The sequence below is a fragment of the Megascapheus bottae genome, chromosome 6 (genome assembly GCF_031878675.1).
Source record: "Megascapheus bottae isolate mThoBot1 chromosome 6, mThoBot2.hap1, whole genome shotgun sequence".
In the NCBI taxonomy this organism is placed as follows: domain Eukaryota; kingdom Metazoa; phylum Chordata; class Mammalia; order Rodentia; family Geomyidae; genus Megascapheus; species Megascapheus bottae.
In genome coordinates, this window is record NC_143514.1 from 74,152,656 (window position 1) to 74,167,754 (window position 15,099).

Below are 15,099 nucleotides of genomic sequence, written 5' to 3' on the forward strand. Positions count from 1 at the left end.
CCCAGAGGCCAACCATGGCAGCCACGGATGGAAAACACTCGTGAGAGCTGCTGCCGGTGGCTCACGCCTGTAATCCTAGCTACTCAGGAGGCTGAGATCTGAGAGCCTGGGCAGGAAAGTCCATGCAAGTCTTATCTCCAATTAACCAGAAAAACAAAAGAAAACAAAAAACAAAAAACCAAAGCCTGTGGCTCAAGTGGTAGAATGCAAGCCTTGAGAGGAAAAAGGAAGGAAAAGTACCTAAGCCCTGAACTCAAGCTCAGGACCAGCACATGCACATGTGCATATGCACACACAGACACATGCACACAACATAAACATCACCTCTTCTGGTCTTCTGAGCTCTGGGCTCTGATCAGTCACCTCCCTGACGTCTCCCACGGCTGACTCCTTTCCAGGAAGAACCACTATGCAGTCCCTAAAACACCTCCAGTATTCTCCAACCTCAGGGCCTCATGCTCCATCCCAACCCTCTTCCCCCATCCTCCCAGTACCTAAGACCCTTGATCTACCATACACATCAGTTCCTGCCACTTTTCTCCCACAAGGGGCTCCACCAAGGCAGGGTTCTGTCCACAGCCCTGGGCACAGCCTGGCACCCAGCGGTCTTCAAGGCATGCTGGCCAAATGGTCCCATGTCACCCCCTAGGGAGAAGGCAGCCTGGGCATACCATTTCTCCATCCGTCTTTCCTCTCCCCCTCCCCTATCATTCCAACCACCAGGGAAGCTCCTCCCAGGTGACCTTGGCGATCCCCGCCCACTGGACTGCACCAGAGGCTGCTCCCAAAACCAGTGTAGGAGGAGGCCGGGTGCCAGAGCCAGGGAGCGCTCTGAGGAGAGGGGTGCGGCAGGGTGGAGGGAGGATTTGGGCTATTTTTAAAAACTCACTCCCAAAAAACCACATTCTTCCTCTGGTGAGTCAGAAGCATGTGGCCCACAAGGGGCCAGGGCCCGGGCACAGAAAGCAGCCATGGCAGTGGCCACAGTCAGGCAGATGGGCACACAGGCAGATAGGGACCCTGGTATAATCAGAGCTCTCCAGAAAAGGAGCAAGGCTGGGCACAGGGCACAGGGCTGAGTTCAGGGCTGGCAGGCCAAGGAGAAAAGGGGGGCGAAGTGCTCTGAAAGTCCACAGGGCCCACCTAGCCTTGGTCTCTGCATATGTCAGGGATAGGGATGTTGATTCTGCTCCACATGGGAGTTTAGCCTTCGAACTCAGCGCTAAAATGGGCTGAGCCCACTCAACCAAGGTAGGGTGAGATGGCCAGCTGACTCCCAAAGCAAGAGCCGGGCACAGAAACCCCAGGGCAGGGAGCCAAGGGGTCCTCAGCCAGTGGGCCCAGAAGGGCTCTTGCTGAGCCATCAGCAGAGTCCCCTCTCAGATCTCTGTCCCTGGGCACACCGTCCTTCACAGAGTCCCCTCTCAGATCTCTGTCCCTGGGCACACCGTCCTTCACAGAGTCCCCTCTCAGATCTCTGTCCCTGGGCACACCGTCCTTCACAGAGTCCCCTCTCAGATCTCTGTCCCTGGGCACACCGTCCTTCACAGAGTCTGTACTCCTTCCAGCTGTTCTCGGCAGCCCCAGAGGGAGGTGTGACCCCAGTGCCTTCTCACCCTATGTCAAACCAGGATCCACCCAGGACCGCCCTCTAGCCGTCCTGCTGGCTCTGGAGAGGGCAGAATCTGCCTCATGGTACAGAAGAGGAAGCTGAGACTCAGATCACCAGCCATGCAAAGTCAAGAAACCAACCAGTGGCAAAACCATGATGAGACCCAAGGCCTGTCTGATTCCAAAATCCACTGTAGCCGAAAAGATCCACCAGGATCAGGCCTGTGCATCCATACCCTGGCACTTCAGACGTAAGCCGCTGCCAAGTACAGGTTCATACCTGTAATCCTGGCTACCTAGGAGGCCGAGATACAGAGCAGAACAAGCCAAGCCAGGTAGAAAAGTCTGTAAGAATCCATCCCTAAAATAACCAGCAGAATACTAGACTGGCTCAAGTGCCGGTTTCTCACACCTGTAATCCTAACCGCTCAGGAAGCTGAGATCTGAGGATCAGCGTTCGCAGCCAGCCTGGGTGGGAAAATCTGTGAGACTCATCTCCAATTAACAATCAGAAAACCAAAAGTAGAGCTGTGGTTCAAGGTGGTAGAGCAAAAAAAAAATCTCAGGGATAATGCCCAGGCCCTGAATTTGAGCCCCATGACCAAGAAAATAAAACCAGACTGGAGCTGTGGCTCATGTGGTAGAGTGTCAGGGAGCTTTGGGAGATGACAAGTCATGAGGGCAAGGCCCTGTGAATGAGACTAGAGGGACACCTGGCACCTTTTGCCATAGGAAGATGTGACAAGGAGGTGCCTTCTAACGAGGCCCTGTCAGACCCATCTGCTGGCCACTGATCTTGAACTTGACCCATGAGAAACCATTGTCTGCTAAGGACCGGCCCCCTGTGTGGTTATAGCATACTGGCCAGGCAAGGCCCGGGCCTTCAGTGAGAGTTCTCCCACTGCCTTTGCTCCTCTTCCCCCACCTGCACTGTGAGGATGCTGCCACTGGAGGCGCTATGTCCCCTGGGAGAAGACTCTCAGGACTAGACTCCTCCCTCCTGCACGGCCCCGCCCCCTGCGACCCCACCCTTCCCTGCATCTTCCCTTACCTTGGCCAAGTCTGTCCCCAAAGCTGCTGCCTGCCACCTGTGTGCCACATGCTGCGGCTCCCCCTCCCCACCCCTTATAAGTCTGGTTCCGAGGAGGCTGTGTTCCAGCTGCCCTGTCCTTCCCAGGCTCCCACCGTACCCCCAGGGGTCCCAGACTGCCTTGACCCTTCCTGGCACCCACTGTGCCGAGGGCTAGGATGCCAAGCTGGGCCTATACTTGCCCCTGGGGAAGATCGGGCATGGGTGAGAGCATTGCTGGCTAAGTCCACTTCAGCATGTCCACCCTGGCCAGCATCTGCCAGTCCCGCTCAGGGTGTGAATCTGCTCACTCAGGACCCAGTTATAAAACTTTGTCATGGTGCTTTGTGGGTCAATGCCATACCACCCTCATGACAAAACTGCAGGAGGAGACTGAGCCCCTTCCCCCACCACGCTCCCTCAACCCCCAGTTCCCTCCCCCCCAGGACAGCCCTGAGTCTCTGGCCACCCTGGCCACTACCACACCTGGCACCTTCCAGGATAAATGTTGAATAAGAAAAGCAAAGCTTAGGGGCCAGGAGTTTGGCCTAGTGGTAGAGTGCTTGCCTAGCATGCATGAAGACCCGGGTTCAATTCCTCCGTACTCCATATACATAGCAAAAAGCCAGAAGTGGTGCTGAGGCTCAAGTGGCAGAGTGCTAGCCTTGGAGAAAGTCCAAGGACAGTGCTCAAGCCCTGAGTCCAAGCCCAGGACTGATTTAAAAAAAAAAATAGAAAAGCAAAGCTTAGAGTGGCCAAGTGACTTGAGCAGGGTCACACAGCTAGGAAGCAGACTGGCCTAGCCACACCGCATGGCTGTGCAGCCACCGCTGCCTTCTCCCCTGGAGTCCACAGCCACCTTCAGGGCTTCCCTGGGGCACAAATCACCACCCTCCAGCCCCCAAGAAAGGTGAGGTGACAGCTGCAGCAAGGCCAAAATAGGGGGAAAGAAATGGACAGAGGGCCCTGGGAGAGGCAAGGCCAGCCCTAAGTCATATACTCCAGAATATTTCCAGACTGGCAGCTAGAGAGGCCAGGGATCCTGGCCTGTCCCAGGCTCTGCCACCTGCTCCCACCAGCACTGGGTTCTTACTCCCCCCTCCAGGCTCTGAGCCGAGCTCTGAGATGGCAGCAGAGTGGACACTTTGGGAACTTCACAGGCCAGAGGGCCCACTCCCGACTGCAGGCTGAGGGGCCAAGCCAGCACCCCGCTTCCCCAGTCAAGCTTGTTCTCTCCCATCCCCCAGGGGGCACCGACAGCCCATCTCCAGCAGTCACTGGAGAAGTGGCTCACTGATTCAGACCCACAGACTGGCCACTGCCAGTCTGTGAACTAACTCTCGAAATCCCCGCCTTTCAGACCCTCTGGCATTGAGCAAGGCAAAGGTACATGGCTATGTTCACACAGCTCACAAGACCCAGGATTCGAACTCAGGCCCAGTGGTATGCTCTTGTTCATCCACTGATCCCACAGAACAGGAAGGAAGCTCAGCCCTAGGGTCCCCACTGTGCTTCCTGCATGATCTTCCAGAGGAGTCAGTGGTTGTAGGCCTGAATCCCGCCCCAGCCCCTGGTCAGGCCTCAGGAGAACCCATCCATAGCACACAGCATTCAGGGATCCTGAGCCAATGCCTGCTACCAGGGACCCCCAGCCAGCCTAGCCCAGACCCCCATCTCGCAAAGAGGAACCAGAAAGCACATCTCAAGACATGGCATCCTTCAAGACCCAAATAGCAAGGAGACCAGGGAGACTCGTGAAGCACGACCAGGCTAGCCCCTACCTCCCCACACTGCTGGAGCAGCTGCCTTCCAGTCCCCCTGCTTCCTATGCTCCACCGTGGGGTCAGAACCCCCAGTCCCAGGCAGCCAGTCCCGACAGGTTTGTGATGGGAGCTAGATGAGTGGGTTGATATTTGCTTGCCGTGCCCAGATCTTGTAAGGCATCGGGCATGCCTGAGTCACCCAGCCCTGGGAACTGGAACCAAGCAGGAATCCAAGGAGGGAGGGACAGGGCGCTGGGCCCAGGGTCACGTCAGAAACTCCAGGGAGACTAATCAGCCCATGGCCAGCCCCGCACCCCAGCACCACAGAGCCCTACCGATCCTAAAACCACGCCACCCCACCCCACCCCTTCTCCACAGGGTCATCTCCACAGGGCCTGAGACAGCCAGGGAGGCCTGCCAGAGGAGAGGCCCTGCAGACCCAGCCCTGTCCCCCAGCCGCTGGAGCGCGGGGTTCAGCCATACCCCGCTCACCTCCTGCTTAGACCAGTTTAGAGAAGGGATGTGGGTGACTCCTGCCAGCAGTGCCCTGAGGTGTAGATCCCAGGAACAGACAAGACAGCCAAGCCCAAGCCGGTCCTCGTATTTAATCCTAGGCAGAGCTAGGCCTCAAACCCAGCCTTCTCTGCCACAGCACAGCAGCCTGCAAACCTCCCACTTCTGCCTCGACTCATCCATGCTCACTGCGCCTGCTCCAGGACCTGCTCTAGTGGGCTTTTACTACAACTCTCTTTACTTGTTCCAAACTGCACAGGCTTGGGCTATATGCTTAACCCTGGACTGAGAAGTTGAAACACTTAGCCAGGATACACATTGGATGAGTGGCGGAAGGGAGAATCTAGAATGCGACTCCCCACACCACGCTGCTCCCCCACACCCCAGGGCCCTAAAAAGCAACAAGCAGGGTCTGTGGGTGGAAATGCAAGGTGGGGAAGGCTGGACCCACTGAGCTCTCATGAATGAAAAGCTCGGATCTACATGAGGAGAGGCTCGAGGACCAAGGGGAGGGGCAAGAGCCACGGCTCCTTCAGTTTCTCCCTACACAACCACAGGAACCACACCACCTCATTATGTGTCACTTGCCCCTGCCTCCCATCCATGGCTCTGCAGAGCCACAATCTCTTCCACACAGCTTACAAGATACCTTCTTACTGATCACACCTCCTCTGTCCACCCACTGACCTCCACCATTTTGCTGGGAATCTTCTGTAGGCCAGGCCTCAAGGGGACACGTGAAAGACAAAAGAGAAGCCAGGTGCAGCCTCCTAGCTACTCAGGAGGCTGAGATCTGAGGGTCAAGGTTCAAAGCCAGCCCAGGCACAAAAGGACCTGAGCCTCTTTCCTCCAATTAACCTCTAGAAAATGAGAATTGGGGTATGGCTCAAAGGTAGGGTGGTATCTTTGAGCTGAAGAGCTCAGGGACAACACCCAGGCTGAGTTCAAGCCCCATGACCTACAAAAAAAGGAAAGAAGAGAAAGCACCCCCCTACAACCCGAGCCATAATAACCTGTCTCCTTCATGGGCAAGACCCTTTCTCGGTCCCTTACTTCATCACCTGGGACACTCTACCCAAGCTGGCCCTTGAGGACAGTAGGTCACTCACCCTCCCCTGCCCTAATAAGCCAGACTGACTCATTGGCTTTGTTTTCTGACCCCACTGTCCCCTAGACTGTGAGTTCCTTGATGACAGAGATTATGCCTTCTACTCCTGTCTCTCCAGTTCCCACAGCAAGAGTCCAGACATGATGGATGGATGGATGGATGGATGGATGGATGGATGGATGGATGGGAAGATAGGAAATAGGAAGAGGAGTAGGTAAGTGGATAGGTAGATCATCAATTGATTGATCATGGGAGGATGGATGGATGGATGGATGAAAGGAGGCATAGGTGGCCTGATGGATCATCAATTGCTCAACTGATGCATGAATTAATGGGAGCATGGGTGGTTAGATGATGGGATGGTGGCGTGGTTGAATCAATTGATGGATGATTCATGGGAGGGGATGTATGGAAGGATGAATGGATAGAAATGGATGTATGGAAGCCAGGATAGACAAGAAGATGGGAAAATATGTAAACAAATGGCAGAAGCCCAGCAGTAGTGTGTTCAGGAGTTCAATCTAGAATTTACTAGAATTTATAGCTACCCAGGATTCCCAACTTTGCCTACATATTCATTGTGCCTCAACCATTTTGTAGATACCTGACTCCCTGACCTGCTTAGCATTCCTGTGACCTCTGTGTGTCTCCTTCACTGGGTGGCAGAATGGGTGACACAACATCCAAAGCCAAGTACTAATGACTCACAGCTGTAATTGCAGCTACTGAGCTAAAACTCCTGAGAGTCAGCCGGGAGTAGTGGCTCACGCTTGTAATCCTAACTACTCAGGAAGCTGAGATCTGAGGATCACAGATCAAAGCCAGCCCAGGCACTAAAGACCGTGAGACTCTCCTCTCCAATTAACCACTAGAAAACCAAAAGTGGAGGTGCTGAGGCTCAAAAGAGGGAGGGTGGTAGCCTTGAGCTGATGAGCTCAGGGAAAGCACCCAGGCCCAGAGTCTAAGCCCTACAACCAACAAAGAAACAAAAAAAAAACCTCATGAGAGTCTTACCTACAAGCAACCAACAAAAAGAAGTAAAATTCTGGCTGAGCCTTGAGGAAGAAAAGTTAAAGGACAACACCCAGGCCCTGAGTTCAAGTTCTAGCCCACCCCTCCCCCCCAAAAAAAGAAAAATAAATATGTGTATGTGTGTGTACAAATGTGTGCATCACACCATCCAGTCCGTTTCTGCAGAGCCCCCAACATGGCTAAACTCATGCACAGGCCCAGGCACCGTCTATTAAGCCCCACTTGTGCTTTCTTGTCAGAGCCTCACAGAGGAAGACCTGGTTATTAGTATTCCCTACTTTCACAGGGAAACCAAGGCACAAAGGAGTTGTCTTTCCCAGAGCCCAGCAGGCTTACCCTTTCTGGGTCTTGCAGGGTACTTTCCAAAAAGCAACAGCTTCTCAAACTAAAGGAATGCCACACTGCACACTGTTGAGAGGGGTTGTCAGTGGGAAGGAAAATGAAGGACATGAAGCCATGTTTCTAAACTTGCCAAGTTTTCTCCAATGGCCATGTGATACATGTGTAATTTAAGGCAAAATAAACCCCTTAAGGGGGAAGTTCAAACGTCCTGGATAGCATCTAAGTACAGGGAAATTTTTCTTCCATTTCCAGAGACTGTTATTTTCCTACTTAAATTAACCATTGTTTTCCTAGGGAAATTGAATAAAAAGCCACATTTCTAGCTGAGGCTCAGCTAGTCTGCCCACTTCAGACAATGAAGAGGAGGTGGTAGGGAGGCTGGCCTTGTGTGCTAATGGCTAGAATGCAGGGCTGAATACCAATGAGCCAGGATGGGGCCGGCTCTAGTGGTGTGCAGAGATTGGGGATTAGAAACAGAACGCCACCTCACCTAGTCCCAGCCTATCGTGGGCATGTGCTATGCTGAGAGTGTAGCTAGAAGAAGGTAGAGGACTGGCTGGAGACCATCTCTCACCCCCCCCCCCACCACTGTGGCCCTCTGTTCCGTGGCCCATCCCATCCTCCCATCCAGGCACTGCGAGGGCTGTCAGAAGCAGAGCAGAGCAGGCCTGGAAAGGCAGGCAATGCTCTGGGACACAGGTCAAAGGCAGGGCTGTAAGCAGGCACTGGTGAGGCATGCTGTAAGGTTAATTACTAAGGGGAGATCTGAAGATCATGATTCAAAGCCAGCCCAGGCAAGAAAGTTTACAAGACTCTTATCCCTAATTAGTCACCAAAAAGCCAGACACAGAACTGGCTCAAGTAGTAGAGCACCAGCCTCAAGTAAAAATCTGCGACAGGGCCCAAGCCCCAAGTTCAACCCCTAATACTGGTACCAAAGAGAGAGAAAAAGAATGAAAGAGGCAGGGCTACGGGCAATGTAAAGCCCCAGGTCTCTGGCCTTTACCATGAAGTAGAAATAACGTACCTACCTCCAAGCAGAGAGGTGAGAACTTAGACACATCCTCATGGTGCGTGCTGTCTGCCACTCCACAAACACCAGCCAGTGGCACTGATTCTATCCCTTCCTGTACTCCTTCCTGGCACATAGCCTAGAGGGCCTTTGTGGGCCCTGGGATTCCATTCCCAGTCTTGACCTTGAGCTACGGTCTGACAAGCCAGCTATGACCAGCAGGAACTTGCCAACACTGGGTGAGCAGACAGTCATCCATTTCAGACTAAGAATGGCAGTGAGCTGTAACCACAGACATTGGATGATTCTTCTCTTCCCCTCCCTCCTCAAGGCAGAAAGACCCCCCAAAATAAAGGAGGAGACCAGGTGGTTAGCAAGCATCCTGTCACTTGCAACACCGCAGCACTGAGTGAATCACTGTGCCAAGTAGACTCAGTTTTCAGCTGGGCACAGATGGGTCATGCCTGTAATCCTAGCTACTCAAGAGACTGAGAGCTGAAGATCATCGTTTAAAGCCAGCCCACGCAAGAAAATCCATGACACTCATCTCCAGTTACTAAAAAGGCCAAAAATGGTGCTTTGACTCAAATGGTAGAGCATTAACCTTGAACAAAAAATAGAGATGATACCCAGGCACAGAGTTCAAGCCCCAGGACTGGGGGCAAAAAGGAGTGCAAGGCCCTGAGTTCAAGTGACAGAACCACACACACACACACAGATTCAGCGATTCAGCTTTCTCATGTCTAAGACAAGATATAAGTTCTCCAATTATCTGCCTAAATGCATACCAGAGAAGCAGAAATCACATCAGCTTCCCAGTATTAGAGATTCCCAACTCTGTTGTGTTGAGTTGATGCTAAACCACGAGCCACAAACCCAGGAGCTGGAAGAGCAGGAGCCAAGAAACGTCAACAACAGCTAGGAAACAGATGACCCGAATGACACAAAGCCCTGACTGGCGGGATTCACTGACGTGAGGAAGAGCCAGCCGTCATTTCCCATCTCTGCCTCAGTCGGGCAGACTCCAGTTCTCCTGATGGCAGGGCACTCACCTGCTCAGGCTGCAGCTTGTGCTGCTAAGCCTTTGCATGGGCCGTTCCTCCTGCACCTGCCTCTAACTGTGGCCAACTGTGCCACGTCCATGCTTTTAGGATGGCTGTGTTTCACAGGCAGTGTGCAAAGTTCCTAAGACTTAACAGTTTTTGTATGTCAGTACTGCTTGATCCCCTCGGCCACAGCCCAGCACCCAGGGTAGACCCTGTCAGGACCTGTCCCACATGTAGGCTTTACATGAACAGCCTCTCTCTCTTTCTCCTGTCACAGGGTCCTGAATCTACCTGATGGGCCACCCCAGACAGTTCCAAACACACACACACACACACACACACACACACACACACACACACACACACACACACACATATCCTGAACACCGACTCCACAAGTCTCCAATCTGTCCTCAGACACCACCACCCACCCCCAGTCTCCAGATGCTGGGGCCCTCGATATATGGTGCTTTACTAGGTGGCAAAGCTGCTCTCGCTAAACCAAGTGTTGCTAGTTGGCAGTAGCTCACGCCTGTAACCCCAGCCACTCAGGAGGCTGAGATCCAGAGGATTGTATCTTGAGGCCAAGCAGGGCAGAAAAGTCAAGTTAGCATCTCCAAAATCATCAGTAAAAAGCAGGGCTGAAAATGTAGTTCAAGTGGTAGGGCATCAGCTGAAGGAGCACAAGGCCCTGAGTTCGAACCACGGCATGACACCTGGAGTCTCTTCCCCACCCCTTTCCCTTCTTCTTGCTGCAGTGAAAGCTCCTTTGATCTGGGATGACATAACGTATCTACACCTCCAGTACAGTGGGCCCAGTCCAGCAGCTAGCAAATTCCTGCGGCAGATAAATCCAAAAACCTCTTATCTCCAATTGCCCAGCAAAAGGTCGGAAGTGGAACTGAGGTTCAACTAGTGGAGAACCAGCCTTGAGTTAAAAAGCTAAGGGACAGTGCCTCCCAATTCCTGTGGTGCGACCACTCTCACTTCAGCCAGTTCCAGCCAGTTCCAAGCTGCCAACGTAGCATCTCTGAATTAAACTGGAAAGAAATGTGCACTGCTCAGTGCAGTGGCTCACACCTGTAATCCTAGCTACTCAGGAGGCTGACATCTGAGCTTGTGGTTCAAAGCCAGCCCGGGCACTGAAGTCGCCTTGAGAATCTTATCTCCAGTTAATCACTAGAAAACCGGAAGTGGAGCTGTGCCTCCAGGGGTAGGGCGGTAGCTGAAGAGCTCAGGGACAGTGCCCAGTCCCAGAGTTCAAGCCCCATGACCAACAACAACAAAAAACAAGTGTGCACTCACACACACACACAATAAATATACATGGTCACACAAAGTCACCTGCAACAAATGCATACCTACTAGGAAAACAGAATAAAGTAAAATATAATTAGGAAATGGTTGTACTTTTTACCTTTGTTTTTAGTATAATTCATTTAATTATAAATTTGTATCATGCTAATTTTTTTAATGACGGTGTTTAAGCTGGGCACCAGTGACTCACCCCTATAGTCCTAGCTACTCAGGAAACTGAGATCTGAGGATCGAGATTTAAAACCAGGCTGGGCACGAAAATCCATGAGACACTCCAATTAACCACCAGAAAACCAGAAGTGGCACTGTGGCTCAAGGGGTAGGGCAATAGCCTTGAGCTGCCCAGCCCGGAGTTCAAGTCCCACAATGAACAAAACATGAATAAATAAATAAATAAATAAATAAATAAAATAATCATAATGACCAACATAACAGCCACCTTTAAAAAAAATTCCTAAAATTCAATACTGGGTTCTGAAGGTACCTGGATCAAGAAAAACTAATGCCCACCCCTACTTTCAGCCCAGACCTTTGCACAGGCACATAAGGACCAGAGGACAGGAGTGAGCTGAACCCCAGGGGGGTGGTGGAGTAGAAAAAGGACTTCAGGAGGCCAGAAGTTTGGCCTAGTGGTAGAGTGTTTGCCTAGTATGCATGAAGACCCAGGCTTGATTCCTCGGTACTACACACATAGAAAAAAGCCAGAAGTGGGGGCCGGGAGTTTGGCCTAGTGGTAGAGTGCTTGCCTAGCATGCACAAAGACCCAGGTTCAATTCCTCGGTACCACATACATAGAAAAAAGCTTGAAGTGGTGCTGAGGCTCAAGTGGTAGAGCTCTAACCTTGAGAAAGTCCAAGGACAGTGCTCAGGCCCTGAGTTCAAGCCCATAACTGGCAAAAAAAAAAAAAAAAAAAAAAAGCCAGAAGTGGTGCTGTGGCTCAAGTGGTAGAGTGCTAGCCTTGAGGAAAAAGCCAAGGACAGTGCTCAGGCCCTGAGTTCAAGCCCCAGGACTGGCAAAAAAAAAAAAAAAAAAAAAGGAAGGAAGAGAAAGGACTTCAGCACAAGGCCCTGTTTGTGATTTTGACTGTGTGGACTTTGGACCTTCAGCCAGTGTGGCTCAGGCCCTGGCCCAGAGGGACTGGACACAAATGCAGAAACCAGGGAGGAGGGAGCCTCTGGAGAGACCCAAGCGAGTCCAGATCCTCACTGGCCAGCTGGGGCCTCAGGCAGTCTCTCATTCAGGGATTCTCTTCCTTTTTAAAATGAGCCTGAGCTGGTCATCAGTGGCTCATTCCTGTCATCCTAACTACCCTGGAGGTGGAGATCTGAACACCTCACTTTGAAGCTAACCAAGGCAGAGACCCTTATCTGCAATTAACCAGCAAAAGGACAGAAGTGGAGCTGTAACTCAAGTGGTAGTGTAAAAGCTAAGGGACAACACCTGGGCCCTTAGTTCAAGCCTCAGTATAGGTGCACACGCTCTCGAGCACACGTGCACGCACACAAATTCTCAATTATCAAGGTTGTTCAAATAGAGATAGCAATGGGGAATATAAACTATTATCATCAGGTATGTATAAACATCACAGCACCTATCACCACTTTATCTTTTGAAAGCTATCAAAGGAGATTAGATTCTTCCTACTCTGCACATTCTTGTCCCGTTTAATGTTGGGTCAGTGCAGCACCAGGCAGCTTCTGGCCCCAATAGGTACTACCAGTGTCTGTTAATGAACACATTTCGTGCCAGGATTGGGGTTTGAACTCAGGGCCTTGGTGTTAGCTCTTAACTTGTTCCGCTCAAGGTTGGTCCTTTACCTAAGCTCGAGCCACATCTCCATGTCTGGTTAAAGAGAGTTCTGAATCCCATATACCTCCCTCTCTAGGCTGGCTTCCATTTGAGATTCTCTGATCTCGGCCTCCTGAGTAGCTAAGATTTACAGGCATGAGCCACTAGCGCCTGGCTTGGGTGTTCCCTTTGCGGTAATCTGAACTTCTACCCAGGCTAAGGCTGACACAGTAGGATTCAGGAACCACCAGTTCTCACCAATACTAACTGAGCATCCAAGTGTGGAGCACTGGTGGCCTGGAGACCAAGGGCATACGGTCTACAGAGAGATGTAATGGGGCCACTGTCTGCCTGATGCCACCACTCAGGAGCCCGCCGAGCTTTCCAAGAGGAGGTGTCAGACCCCCCAACACCCCTCTCTGGGGCCCTAGGGAGAACAGGAGATCAGAAAGGCGTAAAGGATGGAACCCACTTCTGGACGAGGGCCGAGGGTTTCTGATGGAGGGATGAGAGCAGGGAGCCTCCAGGACTTGGGGTACCAGGAGGGCAGTGAGCTTGGACGGTGGCCCCTTCCTCCTCCTCCTCCTCCTCCGTGTGGTGGAGGCCTGGACGCGGAGGGGCAGGGGCGGCTTGCATATCAACGAGCCCAGCAGCCCGCCCTCCCCCGGCTCGCAGGGGCGGCAGATGGGGCCCGGGCGGGGGGCCGGGCTCGGCTCCCCCACCGGGAGCCCTGGGAGCCGGGGACCCCCGCACTGCCTCCCGCCTGGGAGGCCCAGGAAAGAGTCCAGACCCGAGCCCCTCCCCGGGGAGGCCAGCCCGGCGCCCCGAGTCCTCGGCGGGTCCCTCCACCCCGTGACCCACCCGGGGCGACGGAGGGCGCTGACCCCGAGCAGCTCCGTGCGCGCTCGGTAAGGTCGGCGGGGGAGCCGGCCCGGACCCCCGCGGCCCCGGAGCCCTCCCACCCAAGGGGGGGACAGCGACGCCGGGGGTCGGTGAGGCTCGGGGTGGGACGGAGATTGCCACACGGTCCCCGAGCAGGGCTGGAGGTCGCGGGCGCGCACAGGGCGAGGGAAGGAGGGGAGGAGGGAGGGGGGGGAGGCCCGGGCACAAAGGCCGCGAGGCAGGGGGACGCCGGGGACCTCAGGGAGGGGACAGGGGGCGACACCAGAGGGGACCGCGCCGAGGGGCCGCGGGAGGCGCGGAGACACCCGGCGGCCGCCACCGCGCACGGGGCCACCGACTCCCGAGGCCCCGGGCGCACAAAGCCGGGCGGAGCCGGGCCCGGACTCACCGACCGTCCGCCGCCGCCGCCGCGGGCCGCTCCGTCCTCCGCGCGGCTCACAAAGGCGCCGGGTGGCCGCCGCCGCCGCCGCCCCGCCGCCCGCTCCGCCGGCCGCCGCGGGCGCCCATGGCCCGGGAGGCGCCGGTCCGCCGCGCCCCGCGCCCGGAGCGGCCTGGTCCCATCCGCAGCCGCCGCCGCGCACCGCGCGCTCGGCGCCGCCCCCACCCGCCCGGTCCCGGGGCGCCGCGGCTGAGGTCACCGCTTAACCCCTGGTGGCCGGGCCGCGCCGCCGCGCCCCCTCCCCGCTCCCCCACTCCGCGGCCCCACCGAGGGGCGGGGCTCCAGCCCGCCCGCCAGCCCGCCCACCGGCGCGGGGAAACTGAGGCCCGCTCGGGCGGGGAGCGGGTCCGGGGCCACCCCTAACCGGCTTCTCCCACCCACATCTCCCCGACACTGGGCGCCGTGGAGGGCTGGGCCCCGCGAGGCCTGCTGAGCCATGGGGGGACCCCGCCCGCGTCTCCCCTGCCCAGGGCAGACCCACACGTGTGTTCCTCTCCACTCGGGGTCTCCCAGACAGCCCACATCTCAGCACCCCAAGCTTGCGAAGCAGTAAACTAGCCACAACCCTGAGGACAGTTCCCATTCTTTCCAGTGGGTAGACTGAGGCCCAAGGCTGGGAATCATTTTGCCAACCACTGCCCCCTCCCCCGAGCAAGGAAAGTCAGCTCCTGGCACCCTTTCTTCCAGCCGCAAAGCTGAAAAACCTAGCTCTCTCCACCCACCCCTGCCGGGAACTCCAAAGGGGCCTCTGGATATGATGCAATTAATTACACTTATCAGGTCACTAATTAAGATTATCCCTGTTGTTATTAAATATTCCCCGGCTTCATCTCTGTGTGCAGGGAAATTCACATCCCGCCTTTGGCGCTTTTACTCATGGGCAGATTCTAAAGAGCTTTGCAGCTTGGGGAGGGTTCAGGTATATCTAAATTGAAATCAGTTGGTCTGAGTAGGCTCATTTGGATACCACCAGCAAAAAGTTGTTTTAAAACCACTCCCAGCCTGGGCCAGAAGTTTGACCTAATGGTGGAACGGTTGCCCAGCATGCACAAAGACCTGGGTTCAAGTCCTCAGTACCACATACATAGAAAAGCGAGGAAGTTGGTACTGTGGCTCAAATGGTAGAGCACTAGCCTTAAGGAAAAAAGCCCCAGA

General features: G+C 54.4%; 1 protein-coding gene across 1 annotated transcript in view; it reads right to left on the reverse strand.

Moving 5' to 3' along the window:
- Arhgef10l (Rho guanine nucleotide exchange factor 10 like) overlaps positions 1-13,959 on the reverse strand; it is a 103,381-nt gene extending 89,422 nt beyond the window's left edge. Inside the window, exon 1 of the mRNA XM_090335716.1 lies at positions 13,894-13,959. The gene's annotated coding sequence lies outside the window, so the exon portion shown is untranslated. The remainder of the gene's footprint in view (positions 1-13,893) is intronic.
- Positions 13,960-15,099: the final 1,140 nt, after the last annotated feature.